Raw genomic sequence first — 18,466 nt, 5'->3', positions numbered from 1 at the left:
CACCCTCTGTGAGGTCAAAAGGAGCTCGGTTTGTCTCTGCTAGGGTGGATACGTATCATATTATTGCTAGGGGTCATGAGGAGAAAATGAAGTATAGAGGCTCCTGTGCGATGGCAAAGGAGCTGAGTGTGTAGCTTCCGCTTAGTATGATTATTGATAGCAGGATTATGGCCAGTGTCACTTCGTATGAAATGGTCTGTGCTACTGCCCGTAGGGCTCCGATTAGTGCGTATTTTGAGTTCGAGGCTCAGCCTGATCATAGGACTGAGTAGACGGCTAGGCTTGACATGGCTATTAGGAAGAGAACTCCGAGGTTTAGATCTGCTAGGGGAAATGGGAGTGGTAGTGGTGCTCAAGTGGTGAGGGCTAGGACAAGGGCTAGTATTGGTATCAGAATGAATAGAAGTGGGGAAGAGGTAGAGGGTCGGATGGGCTCTTTGGTAAATAGTTTCAGTCCGTCCGCAAATGGTTGAAGTAGGCCAAAAGGCCCGACAACATTAGGGCCTTTGCGGGATTGTATGTAGCTTAGGATTTTCCGTTCTACTAGGGTTAGGAAGGCTACGGCAATCAGGATTGGGATGATGTATAGGAGGGATATAACGAGGCAGCTTAGTGTTGTTATTTGAATCATGGGTGAAGCTAGGGAGAGGATTTGAACCTCTGGGGAAAGGGCTTAAGCCTTCTGCACTTGCCGGGCTCTGCCACTCTAGCTGGTCCTTTTCTAGGATTGAAAGTGGTGGGGGAAGGCCCTCTTCACGGTTTAGTTGGTTTCACTGCTTAGAGGGGGGGGGCGTGCTTGTGGTATTGGCCCCACTTTCCCGGTCCTTTCGTACTGGGGAGAGTGTGTCATAGATAGAAACCGACCTGGATTGCTCCGGTCTGAACTCAGATCACGTAGGACTGTTAATCGTTGAACAAACGAACCCTTAATAGCGGCTGCACCATTAGGATGTCCTGATCCAACATCGAGGTCGTAAACCCCCCTGTCGATATGGGCTCTTGAGGGGGATTGCGCTGTTATCCCTGGGGTAGCTTGGTCCATTAATCAATTATATTGGGTCTGGTCACTGTTAGCACTTTGAGGGGTAGCTCTAGGTAAAGAGGTATGGTCTTGTTTTTGGAGGATTTGTTCTCCTCCAAGGTCGCCCCAACCGAAAAATATCGACCAGGCTCTGCGATGGTAGTGGCCCCAGTGGGGTTGATTGAGGATTCGCGGTGGTCGTTGATTTTTAAGTTCCACAGGGTCTTCTCGTCTTATGTTCACATCCCCGCTTTTGCACGGGGAGATCAATTTCACTGATTATCTGTGAGAGACAGTTAAGACCTCGTTTAGCCATTCATACAAGTCTCGATTTATGGGACAATTGATTGCGCTATCTTTGCACGGTTAGGATACCGCGGCCGTTAAACCTAAGTCACCGGGCAGGCATCACCTTCAATACTTGTTTAATTTGCTGAAGGCTATGTTTTTGGTAAACAGTCGGGCCTTATTAATTTGCCGAGTTCCTTTCACAGATTTTAATCGCTCTTATAGGCGCTCCTGAGTCGGGTTAACAGGGTTAGTTAATACGTGGTCTTGTAGGGGTTTTTGTATCTGTCTAGGTCTGTTAATAATGTTTCTATGTAAGCTTGCGCCGTTAGAGGGGTGTGGCCCTGTACATGAGGGGCCTAGGATGATTCCTAGGATTGTTATGAGGATGGCAGCGGTTTTGGTGATAAGGGGTATGGTTATTGGGGGGGTTTTGGTTGGTGTGATGAAAGAGGTAATGATTATTCCTGCTGTAATGCTGCCTAGGGCGAGTCGGGTTAGGGGGGTGGTGATTAGTGGGTTGTTTTCGTTTATTGATACTATTGGGGGGATTCGGGTTTGTCCAGCTTGGACTAGGATGGTTATGCGGATGCTGTAGGTTGCGGTGAATGCTGTGGCTATAAGGGTTAGGAGTAGGGCTCAAGTATTTAGGTATGATGTGTTTAAGCTTTCGATGATGAGGTCTTTTGAGTAGAATCCGGCTAGGAATGGGGTTCCTATCAGCGCCAGGTTTCCGATGGTTAGGCAGGAAGTAGTGACTGGGAGTATTTTCTGTAGGCCTCCTATCTTTCGGATATCTTGTTCTCCGTTTAGGTTGTGGATGATAGACCCTGAGCATAGGAATAGTATGGCTTTAAAGAAGGCATGGGTTGAGATGTGTAGGAAGGCTAGTTGTGGGAGGTTTAGTCCGATAGTGACTATTATTAGTCCTAGTTGGCTGGATGTTGAGAAAGCAATGATTTTTTTGATGTCATTTTGGGTTAGGGCGCATGTGGCAGCGAATAGGGTTGATAGAGCACCTAGGCATAGGCAGGCAGTTAGGGCTGTCTGGTTGGTGGCTAGCAGGGGGTGCATGCGGATGAGCAGGAAGATTCCGGCTACTACTATGGTACTGGAGTGCGGTAGGGCTGATACTGGGGTGGGGCCTTCTATTGCTGCGGGCAGTCATGGGTGGAGTCCAAATTGGGCGGATTTTCCTGCGGCTGCGAGGATTAATCCTATGAGGGGGAGGATTGGGGTTTGGTGGGGGTGTACGGCTTGTTGGATCTCTCAGGTGTTGAATGTTGAAGCTAGTCATGCTATGCTCAGGATCAGTCCGATGTCTCCGATTCGGTTGTAGATTACGGCTCGTAGGGCGGCGGTGTTGGCATCTGCTCGGCCTTGTCATCAGCCGATGAGAAGGAAGGACATGATTCGTACTCCTTCCCAGCCTACGAATAGGAGGAATATGTTGTTTGCGGTTGTTAGGAGGAGTATGGCGACTAGGAATGTCAGTAGGTAGGTGAAAAATTTTGTTACGTATGGCTCTGAGGCCATGTATCATATGGCGAATTGTAGGATTGATCATGTTACAAATAGGGCGATTGGAAGAAATGTTATTGAGTATTGGTCTATTTTTAGGCTCAGGGGGATTTTAAAGTTTATAATGAATTTTCACTCCCAGTGGCAGGTGACAGATTCTACTCCCGAGTAGATGAATGCGGTTGTAGGGGCTAGGCTAATTAGGAATGTGGTTTTAACAGCGCGGGTGGTGGCTTGTGGGGTGTTTTTAAAGTTTTTAAATAGAAATGGCAGGATGATTGGGGTTAGGAGGATTGTCAGCGTGAGTAGTGTGAGGGAGTTGATTAGTAGTGTGGGGTTCACTACTTTTACTTGGATTTGCACCAAGATGGGTGGTTCCTAAGACCAGTGGATTGCTGTTATCCTTTAAAAGTAAGGGGGCTGAGGTTTTAGGCTCAGATGTAAGAGTTAGCAGCTCTTGTTGGTTAAACCCTCCCCTCGGCAGGTAAGAAGGTTTGAACTTCTATTCTTAGAATCACAGTCTAATGTTTGGTTTAAACTATACTTGCATGAGGGGATTCCGGAGATCAGTTCGGGTTTGAGGATTAGGAGGAATATTGGGATAATGTGGAGTGTTATGAGCAGGTGTTCTCGCGTGGTTGAGTTTTGCATAGATGTGATGTGGGAGGGGATTGAGCCTCGTTGGGTCATTAGTAGTATGAATAAGGTGTAGGAGGCGGTTAGTAGGGTTGCGATTCCTGTTAGGATGATCGTGAAGGCAGATCAGTTGAATAAGGTGATTATAATGGTTAGCTCTGCTATGAGGTTTGTTGTTGGGGGTAAGGCTATGTTTGTTAGATTGGCCAGCAATCATCAGGTAGCTATGAGTGGTAGGAGAGGTTGTAGGCCTCGTGTGAGTAGTAGAATTCGGCTGTGCGTACGTTCATAGTTTGTGTTGGCTAGGCAGAATAGTATGGAGGAAGTTAGTCCATGGGAAATTATTAGGATCATTGCCCCTGAGAATGATCAGTGGGTTTGGATTATTCCTGCGGCGATAACTAGGCCTATGTGGCTAACGGATGAATAAGCGATTAGTGATTTTAGGTCTGTCTGTCGTAGGCAGATTGAGCTAGTCATTAGGGCGCCTCATAGGGCCAGGGTTAGGAAGGGGTAGTGCAGGAGGTTGGACAGTGGGCCCATAAATAGAGTGACTCGTATAATTCCGTATCCTCCTAGCTTTAGTAGTAGGGCGGCGAGGAGTATTGAGCCTGCGATGGGTGCTTCTACGTGGGCTTTTGGCAGTCAGAGGTGTAGGCCGTATAGTGGGGCTTTTACTATGAATGCTATGAGCAGTGCTAGACCTGATAGTATTCCTGTCCATGAGGTGGATAGGGTTGGGTGGGTTAGTTGTAGGGTTGGCAGGTGCAGGGTGCCAATTTTCACGTATAGGTGTATGATTGTGATTAGCAGGGGTAGAGAGCTTACTGGCGTGTAGAATAGCAGGTAGATGCCAGCGCTTAGGCGTTCTGGTTGGTTCCCCCATCGGGTGATTAAGATTAGGGTGGGAATGAGGGTTGCTTCAAATGAGATGTAAAATAGTGCTAGTTCTGTGGTGGAAAAGGCTAGTAGGATGAATGGCTGGACTGCGACTAAGGTTGAGATAAAGATTCGTTTGCGTTGTAGGGGTTCTTGTTGCAGGTGGTTTTGGCTTGCTATGATTATGAGTGGGAGTAGTCAGCAGGATAGTACTAGGAGGGGGGATGAGATTTGGTCAATTCCTGTTCAGTTGGATAAAAATTTGTAGGGGTAGTAGGTTGGGATTAATCACTGTAGGCTTAGGGCAGCGATTAGGAGGCTGTATAAGGTGGTGTTAGTCCATAGAAATTTTGGTGGAGACAGCAGGGCTGTTGGAAGAAGTATGATTGTGGGTAGGATGATTTTTAGCATTGCAGGAGGTTTAGGTTGTGTAGATGGTCAGAGCCATGTGTGCGGATGGAGGCTACTAGGATGGCCAGGCCTGTGCCCGCCTCACACGCTGAGAAGGTTAGCATGAGAATTGGTACCATGGTGAATGAGGAGACTTGGTTTTCGATGGATCATATTGATAGGCCTACGAATATCGATAATATTATGCTTTCAAGGCATAGTAGGGCGGATACTAGGTGGGTTCGGTGGAAGGCTAGCCCTAGTCCGCTGAAAATGAAGGCTGAGTAGAAGCTTAAATGTAGGGGCGACATAAGAAAGTTACAGGGTTGGCTGTAATCTGCTGGGTCGAAACCAGCTATCTTTTTGGTTAGACTAACTTTCTGTTATTCTGCTCATTCTAGGCCCCCTTGAATTCACTCGTAGGCCAGTCCGAGTGTTAGGAGAAGGAGGATCACTACAGTTCAGGTGAGGGTCATTAGGGGGGATTGGAGTTGGACGGCTCATGGCAGGGGGAGTAGGAGGGCGATTTCTAGGTCGAATAGGACGAACAGGATGGCTACTGAGGAAGAATTGGACTGAGAATGGTAATCGAGCAGATCCAAGTGGGTCGAATCCACATTCGTACGGTGAGAGTTTCTCTGAGTCGGGGTTTATTTGGGCGAGTCAGAAGTTTAATGCGGTTAGGGCGGCGCTTAGGATTGATGATAGGGCGAATATGAACATGAGTGCGTTCATTGCTCTCCTCTGGGTTTATACCAGATTCTAGAGATTGGAAGTCAATTGTAATTAATATACTAGAAGAGCAAGATCCTCATCAGTAGATGGTTATGTAGAGGAATAGTCAGATGACGTCTACGAAGTGTCAGTATCAGGCTGCTGCCTCGAATCCGAAGTGGTGGTCTGATGTAAAGTGGAACTTGATCAGTCGGAAGAGGCAGACGGTCAGGAAGGAGGATCCGATGATTACGTGGAGTCCGTGGAATCCAGTGGCAACGAAGAAGGTAGATCCGTAGACGCTATCAGCGATTGAGAATGGGGCTTCGTGGTATTCTATTGCTTGTAGGGCTGTGAAGTAGAATCCCAAGAGGATCGTTAGGGTTAGGGCGTGGATGGCATGTTTTCGGTTTCCTTCTGTGATGCTGTGATGGGCTCACGTTACGGTAACGCCTGAGGCTAGTAGGATGGCTGTGTTTAGTAGGGGGACTTCTATCGGGTTGAGTGGTTTAATTCCTGTTGGGGGTCATTGGCCTCCTAGTTCTGGGGTTGGGGCCAGGCTCGAGTGGAAGAACGCTCAGAAGAACCCTAAGAAGAAGAATGCTTCGGATGTGATGAAAAGGATTATGCCGTATCGTAGGCCTTTTTGGACTGTGGGAGTGTGATGGCCTTGGAAGGTGCTTTCTCGTACAATGTCTCGTCATCATTGGAGTATTACTAGGAGTATTGAGATGAGGCCTAGGGTTAGTAGTATGGATGAGTTGTAGTGGAATCACATGATTAATCCTGAGGTTGTGAGTAGGGCGGCGGCTGCCCCGAAGATTGGTCAAGGGCTTGGGTCAACTATGTGGTATGAGTGTGCTTGGTGTGCCATTAGATGTTTTCTTGTAAGTATAGGCTTAGAAGGAGCACGAAGACGTAGGCCTGGATTATGGCTACTGCTACTTCTAGGATGGTTAGGAGTAGTAGGATGATTATTGTTAGGATGGATACTGCAGGAAGGGTGGGTATTAATGCAATGGAGGCTGTAGAGATGAGTTAGATGAGTAAGTGTCCTGCTGTAAGGTTGGCTGTAAGGCGGACTCCGAGGGCTAGGGGGCGGATTAGTAGGCTGGTTGTTTCGATCAGGATTAGTGCGGGGATTAGGGGTGTAGGGGTACCTTCGGGTAATAGGTGGGCTAAAGAGGCTGATGGTTGGTTTCGTAGGCCTGTTAGTAGTGTGGCGAGCCATAGTGGGAAGGCTAGGGCTATGTTCATAGATAGTTGGGTGGTTGGGGTGAATGTATATGGAAGGAGGCCTAAAAGGTTGATTGTAAGAAGTATGATTATTAGGGATGTAAATATTATGGCTCATTTGTGGCCATTTTTGTCGAGTGGGACTATTAGTTGTTTTGTGATTAGGTGAAGGAGTCATGTTTGGATAGTAGAAAGGCGGTTGTTGATTCATCGGTTGTTTGGGGACGGGAATAGTAGGGCTGGGAAGAGTAGGGATAGTAGGATTAAGGGGATGCCAAATAGATTGGGGCTGGAAAATTGGTCAAAGAAGCTTAGGTTCATGGTCAGGATTATGGTGTGGGTTTGGTAGTGAGGGAGGTCTTATTTGATGGGGGGTTGGTTGTGGTGAAGGCTAGTAGTTTTGGTTGGATGAGGAGTGCTAGGGTTAATCAGGTTATAATTATGATTGAAAATCATGGTGCGGGGTTAAGCTGTGGCATATCATTAAGGAGGGGGAAGTCCCTCTTTGGCTAGCTTAAAAGGCTAGTGCTGTTGCATAGCTTCTTAATGATTAGGATGATGATAGAAGGGACGATCAGGCCTCGAAATGTGGGAGTGGGGTTGATTCTACTACAATGGGTATGTAGCTGTGATTAGCCCCGCAAATTTCTGAGCATTGTCCGTAAAAAATCCCAGGCCGGGTGGTAATGAATGAAGTTTGGTTTAGTCGGCCTGGGATTGCGTCTGTTTTAACTCCGAGCGTTGGGACTGCTCAGGAGTGGAGTACGTCTCCTGCAGTAATGATCACGCGGATGGGGGATTCTATTGGGATAACTACGCGGTGGTCAACTTCTAGCAGTCGGAAGTGGCCGTTGGGTAAGTCTGGGGTGGGCACTATGTAGGAGTCGAATGATAGGTCTTTGAAGTCTGTGTATTCGTAGCTTCAGTATCATTGGTGGTCGATGGCTTTTAGGGTGAGGTCTGGTTCATCGATTTTGTCCATTATGTAGAGGATTTGTAGGGATGGGAGGGCGAGGAGTACCAGGACGATAGCAGGTAGGATTGTCCAGATCAGCTCTACTTCTTGGGCGTCTACAGCATTGGACGAGAGTTTTTCTGTTAGTATGTGGGCTAAAAGGTAGAGAACTAGGCTGCAGATAGCTAGGGCAACGATTAGGGCGTGGTCGTGGAATTCAACGAGTTCTTCTATGATGGGTGATGAGGCGTCTTGGAATCCTAGTTGGGAGTGGTTGGCCACATGAGATGTACAGGATTTTTACCTGTGATTTAGTCTTGACAAGGCTATGTAATTGGTTTACTAACGTCTCATAAGAAAGAAGCATGAGCGGTTAATGCAGTTGGCTTGAAACCAGCATGTGAGGGTTCGATTCCTTCCTTTCTTGTACTTGGACGAAGGCCGGTTCCTCGAAAGTATGGTATGGGGGAGGGCAGCCGTGGATTCATTCAACGTTTGTGGTAGTTAGTTCTGGTTGTAGGACTTTTCGTTTGGCCGAAAAGGCTTCTCAGATGATGAATATTAGTATGATTACGGCTACTATTGAGATTAGGGAGCCGATGGAGGAAATGGTGTTTCATAGTGTGTAGGCGTCGGGATAGTCCGAGTATCGTCGGGGTATTCCTGCTAGGCCTAGGAAGTGCTGGGGGAAGAACGTTAGGTTTACTCCTGTAAATATTACCCCGAAGTGGGCTTTTGCTCATGTTTGGTGTAGGGTAAACCCAGTGAGTAGTGGGAATCAGTGAGTAAATCCTGCTAGAATGGCAAAGACGGCGCCTATGGATAGGACGTAGTGGAAGTGGGCAACTACGTAGTACGTGTCGTGCAGGGCGATGTCTAGGGAAGAGTTTGCAAGAACGATTCCTGTTAATCCTCCGATGGTAAATAGGAAGATAAATCCTAGAGCTCATAGTATTGGGGGGGTCTCATTTGATTGTTCCTCCGTGCAGGGTGGCTAGTCAGCTAAATACTTTGATTCCGGTAGGGATGGCAATGATTATAGTGGCTGATGTAAAGTAGGCTTGGGTATCAACGTCTATTCCTACTGTAAACATGTGGTGAGCTCAGACGATGAATCCTAGGAAGCCGATGGATAGTATGGCTCAGACTATTCCCATGTAGCCGAAGGGCTCCTTTTTGCCTGAGTAGTACGTGACTACGTGTGAGATGATTCCGAACCCCGGTAGGATCAGAATATAGACTTCTGGGTGTCCGAAGAATCAGAATAGGTGTTGGTACAGGATTGGGTCTCCTCCTCCAGCGGGGTCGAAGAATGTGGTGTTTAGGTTTCGATCAGTTAGTAATATTGTAATACCGGCGGCGAGTACGGGGAGTGATAGAAGGAGTAGGATGGCGGTAATTAGTACGGATCAGACAAATAGTGGGGTTTGGTATTGTGAGAGTGCGGGGGGTTTTATGTTGATGGCTGTGGTGATAAAGTTGATGGCCCCAAGGATGGAGGAGATACCGGCTAAGTGGAGTGAGAAGATAGCCAGGTCTACTGAAGCTCCGGCGTGGGCAAGGTCACCTGCTAGGGGAGGGTAGACAGTTCAGCCTGTGCCGGCGCCAGCTTCTACAGTGGATGAGGCTAGTAGGAGGAGGAATGATGGGGGGAGGAGTCAAAAGCTTATGTTGTTTATTCGCGGGAATGCTATGTCGGGGGCACCGATTATGAGGGGGACTAATCAGTTGCCGAATCCTCCGATCATGATGGGTATGACTATAAAGAAGCTTATTACAAAGGCGTGAGCGGTAACGATTACATTGTAAATTTGGTCGTCGCCTAGGAGAGTTCCTGGTTGTCCTAGTTCTGCGCGGATTAATAGGCTGAGTGCGGTGCCGACTATTCCTGCTCATGCCCCGAAGATGAGGTACAGGGTGCCAATATCCTTATGGTTAGTGGAAAATAGTCATCGGTTGATGAAGGTGACGGGTAAGATGGCTGAGTGTTGAAGCGTTAGGCTGTAGTCCTTTTTACAGAGGTTTAATTCCTCTTCTTATCGGCTCTGTAGTGAAATTCATGTTGAGTTGCAAGCTCATCGATGCGCACTAGGGTGCGTCAGGGTCTTTGTAGGCAGAAGCCAATTGGTTTAGGCATTTAGCTGTTAACTAGAGTTTTGTGGGATCGAAGCCCATCTGTCTAGGGAGGCTTTAGCTTAATTAAAGCGTCTGACTTGCATTCAGAAGATACAGGTTAATATTCTGTAAGTCTTAATGTGCAGAAACTAAGAGGGTTTAACTCTTATTTAAGGCTTTGAAGGCCTTCGGTTTGGGGTGTTATCCTAAGTTTCTAGACAATGGCATGTATTATTGGGGACAGGGGAAGTAAGAGGATTGATAGTGAGGCAAGGACCGCAGTAGGTGTGCTTGGGGCTTTGCTAGTGTATCATTGTTTTATGTGGTTAGAGGAGTTGGGGGGAAGGGTAATTGTTGAGTGGTATGCGAGGCGTAGGTAGAAGAAGAGGCTGAGCAGTGATAGCATGGCAATTGCCATGGCTGCTGGTGTTATTTCCTGTTTAGTTAGTTCTTGGATGATAAGTCACTTTGGTATAAAGCCTGTTAATGGGGGGAGGCCTGCTAGGGATAAAAGTACTAGTATTAGGGTGGCGTTTAGCACTGGGGTTTTTGTTCATGAGGTTGTGATCATGGATAGGTTAAGGGCTTTGATTTTGTTAAGGGCTAGGAATACGGCTGATGTTATGATTGTGTATAGGTAGAAGGTAAGTAAGGCCAATTTGGGGCTGTAAACTAGGATGATGGCGATTCAGCCTAAGTGGGAGATGGACGAGAAGGCTAGGATTTTGCGTGTTTGTGTTTGGTTCAGTCCTATTCAGCCTCCTAGTGCTGTTGAGGCTAGGGCCATGGCGGTGAGTAGAGCTGGGTCGAGGGATTTGGATGTTAGTAGGAGCAGGGTTAGTGGGGGGAATTTTATGAGGGTCGAGAGTAGCAGGGCTGTTATTAGTGGCGATCCTTGTAGTACTTCTGGGAATCAGAAGTGAAATGGCACTAGGCCCAGTTTAATAGCGATTGCTGCTGTCAGTAGTAGACAGGAGGTTGGGTGGTTTATTTGTGTGATGTCTCATTGGCCGGTGACTCAGGCATTGGTTATGCTAGAGAATAGGACCAGGGCGGAAGCAGCTGCTTGGGTTAGGAAGTATTTCGTTGCGGCTTCTACTGCTCGTGGGTGGTGGGATTTGGCAATTAGGGGAATGATGGCTAGTGCGTTGATCTCCAGTCCTGTCCAGGCCAGAACTCAGTGGTTGCTGGAAATTGTGATTGTGGTGCCCAAGATGAGGCTGAAGGTTATGATTGGGGTCGCGTAAGGGTTCATTAGTAGAGGAGGGGGTTAAACCATCATTTTCGGGGTATGGGCCCGATAGCTTGATTAGCTGACTCTACTAGAAAATAATATAAGGGAAGTATGGAGAATTTTGATTTCTCTTGTGTGGGTTCAATTCCTACTTTTCTAAGGTCAACAGGAAATGAGAGGGCTGTTATACCTCTATGTTCACTTTATCATAGTGACCCTTTGTAGTTCAGGCACATTTCCTTATGTAAGGAGGTAGGCCTGCATAGCAGATAGGTATGCTGATGTGTCAGAGGCACAGAGCTAGTGTGAGGGGTAGGAAGTTTTTTCATAGTAGGTGCATTAGTTGGTCATATCGGAATCGTGGGTATGAAGCTCGGACCCATAAGAAACCAGAAGATAGTAGGAGGACTTTTGTGGCTAGGATGACGGGGAATAGTTCTGTGGGTGGCCCTAGGGCGCTTGGGTTTAGGAATATGATGGCTGTAAGTGTATTTATTAGCATAATGTTCGCATATTCAGCTAGGAAGAATAAGGCGAAGGGTCCTGCGGCGTATTCAACGTTAAACCCTGAGACTAGCTCAGATTCACCCTCTGTGAGGTCAAAAGGAGCTCGGTTTGTCTCTGCTAGGGTGGATACGTATCATATTATTGCTAGGGGTCATGAGGAGAAAATGAAGTATAGAGGCTCCTGTGCGATGGCAAAGGAGCTGAGTGTGTAGCTTCCGCTTAGTATGATTATTGATAGCAGGATTATGGCCAGTGTCACTTCGTATGAAATGGTCTGTGCTACTGCCCGTAGGGCTCCGATTAGTGCGTATTTTGAGTTCGAGGCTCAGCCTGATCATAGGACTTAGTAGACGGCTAGGCTTGACATGGCTATTAGGAAGAGAACTCCGAGGTTTAGATCTGCTAGGGGAAATGGGAGTGGTAGTGGTGCTCAAGTGGTGAGGGCTAGGACAAGGGCTAGTATTGGTATCAGAATGAATAGAAGTGGGGAAGAGGTAGAGGGTCGGATGGGCTCTTTGGTAAATAGTTTCAGTCCGTCCGCAAATGGTTGAAGTAGGCCAAAAGGCCCGACAACGTTAGGGCCTTTGCGGGATTGTATGTAGCTTAGGATTTTCCGTTCTACTAGGGTTAGGAAGGCTACGGCAATCAGGATTGGGATGATGTATAGGAGGGATATAACGAGGCAGCTTAGTGTTGTTATTTGAATCATGGGTGAAGCTAGGGAGAGGATTTGAACCTCTGGGGAAAGGGCTTAAGCCTTCTGCACTTGCCGGGCTCTGCCACTCTAGCTGGTCCTTTTCTAGGATTGAAAGTGGTGGGGGAAGGCCCTCTTCACGGTTTAGTTGGTTTCACTGCTTAGAGGGGGGGGGCGTGCTTGTGGTATTGGCCCCACTTTCCCGGTCCTTTCGTACTGGGGAGAGTGTGTCATAGATAGAAACCGACCTGGATTGCTCCGGTCTGAACTCAGATCACGTAGGACTGTTAATCGTTGAACAAACGAACCCTTAATAGCGGCTGCACCATTAGGATGTCCTGATCCAACATCGAGGTCGTAAACCCCCCTGTCGATATGGGCTCTTGAGGGGGATTGCGCTGTTATCCCTGGGGTAGCTTGGTCCATTAATCAATTATATTGGGTCTGGTCACTGTTAGCACTTTGAGGGGTAGCTCTAGGTAAAGAGGTATGGTCTTGTTTTTGGAGGATTTGTTCTCCTCCAAGGTCGCCCCAACCGAAAAATATCGACCAGGCTCTGCGATGGTAGTGGCCCCAGTGGGGTTGATTGAGGATTCGCGGTGGTCGTTGATTTTTAAGTTCCACAGGGTCTTCTCGTCTTATGTTCACATCCCCGCTTTTGCCCTGGGGATGCACTGCAGTGAGTCCAGAGAGTGCACTGGCACCACTGGGGATGAACTGCAGTGAGTCCAGAGATTGCACTGGCACCACTGGGGATGCAGTGCAGTGAGTCCAGAGACTTCACTGGCACCACTGGGAATGCAGTGCAGTGAGTGCAGAGAGTGCACTGGCACCACTGGGGATGCAGTGCAGTGAGTCCAGAGAGTGCACTGGCACCACTGGGGATGCACTGCAGTGAGTCCAGAGAGTGCACTGGCACCACTGGGGATGCAGTGCAGTGAGTCCAGAGAGTGCACTGGCACCACTGGGGATGCACTGCAGTGAGTCCAGAGAGTGCACTGGCACCACTGGGGATGAACTGCAGTGAGTCCAGAGATTGCACTGGCACCACTGGGGATGCAGTGCAGTGAGTCCAGAGACTTCACTGGCACCACTGGGAATGCAGTGCAGTGAGTCCAGAGAGTGCACTGGCACCACCGGGGATGCACTGCAGTGAGTCCAGAGAGTGCACTGGCACCACTGGGGATGCACTACAGTGAGTCCAGAGATTGTACCATCACCACTGGGGATGCAGTCCAGTGAGTCCAGAGAGTGCACTGGCACCACTGGGGATGCACTGCAGTGAGTCCAGAGAGTGCACTGGCACCACTGGGGATGCACTACAGTGAGTCCAGAGATTGTACCATCACCACTGGGGATGCAGTCCAGTGAGTCCAGAGAGTGCACTGGCACCACTGGGGATGCACTGCAGTGAGTTCAGAGAGTGCACTGGCACCACTGGGGATGGGTTTCAAGCCAACTGCATTAACCGCTCATGCTTCTTTCTTATGAGACGTTAGTAAACCAATTACATAGCCTTGTCAAGACTAAATCACAGGTAAAAATCCTGTACATCTCATGCGGCCAACCACTCCCAACTAGGATTCCAAGAACCAGGAGGTTCGGTGAAAATAGGGCTAGTGCTATTAGAGGGGTGATTATTAGGGTAAGCCCTAAGCTGTCTTTAATGGAGAAGTATGGGTGGAATGGGATTTTGTCGCAGTCTGATACGATTCCTAGTGGGTTATTTGAGCCTGATTCGTGTAGGAAGGTTAGGTGGACTAGGGTGATTCCTGCAATTAGGAAGGGCAGTAGGAAGTGGATGGCGAAGAATCGGGTTAAGGTTGGATTGTCTACTGAGAATCCTCCTCAGGCTCATTCTACTAGAGTTTGCCCAATGTACGGGATGGCTGAGAATAGGTTGGTGATTACGGTGGCCCCTCAGAATGACATTTGTCCTCATGGTAGGACATACCCTACGAAGGCAGTTGCTATTAGGGTGAGTAGGAGGATTACTCCTGTGTTTCAGGTTTCTTTGTATAGGTAGGAGCCGTAGTAGAGGCCTCGTCCGATGTGTAAGTAGATGCAGATAAAGAAGAGCGAAGCACCGTTGGCGTGGAGGTTGCGGATGAGCCATCCGTACTGGACGTCTCGGCATGTGTGAGCTACTGAGGAGAAGGCGAGTGAAGTGTCTGCGGTGTAGTGTATGGCTAGTAGCAGGCCTGTTAGGATTTGTGTGGCTAAGCAGATGGCTAGAAGGGAGCCGAAGTTTCATCAGGCAGAGATGTTGGAGGGGGCGGGTAGGTCGATTAGGGAGTTGTTGATTATTTTTAGTAGGGGATGGGATTTGCGGATGTTAGGGGCCATTAGTGAGTCTGTGTGTTATTAGGATTATTACCAGGATGGAGAGGGCGAAGGATCCTAGGTAGGCCTTAATTAGCCCTGTGTGTATTGAGGTTGCGGCTTTGCTTGCGGCTACTTGTAGTTCAGCAAGGCCCTCTGGCCCTATTTTTTTGAGTCAGGAGAGGTCGATCAAGTGTAGGGCAATGTTTTGTCCCTTTTCTAGTAGGTTTTTGGAGAAGAATCGGTGTACTAGGGGGTTGAAGTACCCTAATGCAGAGGAGAAGTTTATGAGGGGGTTTGGTTTGGGGTGAGTGAGGGTGTGTGTTATGTTCGATAGTTCTAGGGCTAGGATGATTCCTAGGATTGTTATGAGGATGGCAGCGGTTTTGGTGATAAGGGGTATGGTTATTGGGGGGGTTTTGGTTGGTGTGATGAAAGAGGTAATGATTATTCCTGCTGTAATGCTGCCTAGGGCGAGTCGGGTTAGGGGGGCGGTGATTAGTGGGTTGTTTTCGTTTATTGATACTATTGGGGGGATTCGGGTTTGTCCAGCTTGGACTAGGATGGTTATGCGGATGCTGTAGGTTGCGGTGAATGCTGTGGCTATAAGGGTTAGGAGTAGGGCTCAAGTATTTAGGTATGATGTGTTTAAGCTTTCGATGATGAGGTCTTTTGAGTAGAATCCGGCTAGGAATGGGGTTCCTATCAGCGCCAGGTTTCCGATGGTTAGGCAGGAAGTAGTGACTGGGAGTATTTTCTGTAGGCCTCCTATCTTTCGGATATCTTGTTCTCCGTTTAGGTTGTGGATGATAGACCCTGAGCATAGGAATAGTATGGCTTTAAAGAAGGCATGGGTTGAGATGTGTAGGAAGGCTAGTTGTGGGAGGTTTAGTCCGATAGTGACTATTATTAGTCCTAGTTGGCTGGATGTTGAGAAAGCAATGATTTTTTTGATGTCATTTTGGGTTAGGGCGCATGTGGCAGCGAATAGGGTTGATAGAGCACCTAGGCATAGGCAGGCAGTTAGGGCTGTCTGGTTGGTGGCTAGCAGGGGGTGCATGCGGATGAGCAGGAAGATTCCGGCTACTACTATGGTACTGGAGTGCAGTAGGGCTGATACTGGGGTGGGGCCTTCTATTGCTGCGGGCAGTCATGGGTGGAGTCCAAATTGGGCGGATTTTCCTGCGGCTGCGAGGATTAATCCTATGAGGGGGAGGATTGGGGTTTGGTGGGGGTGTACGGCTTGTTGGATCTCTCAGGTGTTGAATGTTGAAGCTAGTCATGCTATGCTCAGGATCAGTCCGATGTCTCCGATTCGGTTGTAGATTACGGCTCGTAGGGCGGCGGTGTTGGCATCTGCTCGGCCTTGTCATCAGCCGATGAGAAGGAAGGACATGATTCCTACTCCTTCCCAGCCTACGAATAGGAGGAATATGTTGTTTGCGGTTGTTAGGAGGAGTATGGCGACTAGGAATGTCAGTAGGTAGGTGAAAAATTTTGTTACGTATGGCTCTGAGGCCATGTATCATATGGCGAATTGTAGGATTGATCATGTTACAAATAGGGCGATTGGAAGAAATGTTATTGAGTATTGGTCTATTTTTAGGCTCAGGGGGATTTTAAAGTTTATAATGAATTTTCACTCCCAGTGGCAGGTGACAGATTCTACTCCCGAGTAGATGAATGCGGTTGTAGGGGCTAGGCTAATTAGGAATGCGGTTTTAACAGCGCGGGTGGTGGCTTGTGGGGTGTTTTTAAAGTTTTTAAATAGAAATGGCAGGATGATTGGGGTTAGGAGGATTGTCAGCGTGAGTAGTGTGAGGGAGTTGATTAGTAGTGTGGGGTTCACTACTTTTACTTGGATTTGCACCAAGATGGGTGGTTCCTAAGACCAGTGGATTGCTGTTATCCTTTAAAAGTAAGGGGGCTGAGGTTTTAGGCTCAGATGTAAGAGTTAGCAGCTCTTGTTGGTTAAACCCTCCCCTCGGCAGGTAAGAAGGTTTGAACTTCTATTCTTAGAATCACAGTCTAATGTTTGGTTTAAACTATACTTGCATGAGGGGATTCCGGAGATCAGTTCGGGTTTGAGGATTAGGAGGAATATTGGGATAATGTGGAGTGTTATGAGCAGGTGTTCTCGCGTGGTTGAGTTTTGCATAGATGTGATGTGGGAGGGGATTGAGCCTCGTTGGGTCATTAGTAGTATGAATAAGGTGTAGGAGGCGGTTAGTAGGGTTGCGATTCCTGTTAGGATGATCGTGAAGGCAGATCAGTTGAATAAGGTGATTATAATGGTTAGCTCTGCTATGAGGTTTGTTGTTGGGGGTAAGGCTATGTTTGTTAGATTGGCCAGCAATCATCAGGTAGCTATGAGTGGTAGGAGAGGTTGTAGGCCTCGTGTGAGTAGTAGAATTCGGCTGTGCGTACGTTCATAGTTTGTGTTGGCTAGGCAGAATAGTATGGAGGAAGTTAGTCCATGGGAAATTATTAGGATCATTGCCCCTGAGAATGATCAGTGGGTTTGGATTATTCCTGCGGCGATAACTAGGCCTATGTGGCTAACGGATGAATAAGCGATTAGTGATTTTAGGTCTGTCTGTCGTAGGCAGATTGAGCTAGTCATTAGGGCGCCTCATAGGGCCAGGGTTAGGAAGGGGTAGTGCAGGAGGTTGGACAGTGGGCCCATAAATAGAGTGACTCGTATAATTCCATATCCTCCTAGCTTTAGTAGTAGGGCGGCGAGGAGTATTGAGCCTGCGATGGGTGCTTCTACGTGGGCTTTTGGCAGTCAGAGGTGTAGGCCGTATAGTGGGGCTTTTACTATGAATGCTATGAGCAGTGCTAGACCTGATAGTATTCCTGTCCATGAGGTGGATAGGGTTGGGTGGGTTAGTTGTAGGGTTGGCAGGTGCAGGGTGCCAATTTTCACGTATAGGTGTATGATTGTGATTAGCAGGGGTAGAGAGCTTACTGGCGTGTAGAATAGCAGGTAGATGCCAGCGCTTAGGCGTTCTGGTTGGTTCCCCCATCGGGTGATTAAGATTAGGGTGGGAATGAGGGTTGCTTCAAATGAGATGTAAAATAGTGCTAGTTCTGTGGTGGAAAAGGCTAGTAGGATGAATGGCTGGACTGCGACTAAGGTTGAGATAAAGATTCGTTTGCGTTGTAGGGGTTCTTGTTGCAGGTGGTTTTGGCTTGCTATGATTATGAGTGGGAGTAGTCAGCAGGATAGTACTAGGAGGGGGGATGAGATTTGGTCAATTCCTGTTCAGTTGGATAAAAATTTGTAGGGGTAGTAGGTTGGGATTAATCACTGTAGGCTTAGGGCAGCGATTAGGAGGCTGTATAAGGTGGTGTTAGTCCATAGAAATTTTGGTGGAGACAGCAGGGCTGTTGGAAGAAGTATGATTGTGGGTAGGATGATTTTTAGCATTGCAGGAGGTTTAGGTTGTGTAGGTGGTCGGAGCCATGTGTGCGGGTGGAGGCTACTAGGATGGCCAGGCCTGTGCCCGCCTCACACGCTGAGAAGGTTAGCATGAGAATTGGTACCATGGTGAATGAGGAGACTTGGTTTTCGATGGATCATATTGATAGGCCTACGAATATCGATAATATTATGCTTTCAAGGCATAGTAGGGCGGATACTAGGTGGGTTCGGTGGAAGGCTAGTCCTAGTCCGCTGAAAATGAAGGCTGAGTAGAAGCTTAAATGTAGGGGCGACATAAGAAAGTTACAGGGTTGGCTGTAATCTGCTGGGTCGAAACCAGCTATCTTTTTGGTTAGACTAACTTTCTGTTATTCTGCTCATTCTAGGCCCCCTTGAATTCACTCGTAGGCCAGTCCGAGTGTTAGGAGAAGGAGGATCACTACAGTTCAGGTGAGGGTCATTAGGGGGGATTGGAGTTGGACGGCTCATGGCAGGGGGAGTAGGAGGGCGATTTCTAGGTCGAATAG

General features: G+C 48.0%; 2 long non-coding RNA genes across 5 annotated transcripts in view; one reads left to right on the top strand and one right to left on the bottom strand.

Moving 5' to 3' along the window:
* The window catches only part of LOC308187503, a 43,321-nt gene extending 25,206 nt beyond the window's left edge, over positions 1-18,115 (top strand). The window contains exon 2 of the long non-coding RNA XR_013944734.1: positions 13,790-18,115. This is a non-coding gene — a long non-coding RNA (uncharacterized lncRNA). The remainder of the gene's footprint in view (positions 1-13,789) is intronic.
* LOC308187504 overlaps positions 1-18,466 on the bottom strand; it is a 535,540-nt gene that overhangs the window by 248,433 nt on the left and 268,641 nt on the right. The window lies entirely within an intron of this gene.

The sequence above is a fragment of the Anser brachyrhynchus genome (genome assembly GCF_964034855.1).
Source record: "Anser brachyrhynchus genome assembly, chromosome: 1".
Lineage (NCBI taxonomy): Eukaryota > Metazoa > Chordata > Aves > Anseriformes > Anatidae > Anser > Anser brachyrhynchus.
This window is presented reverse-complemented; position numbering and strand designations above follow the sequence as displayed.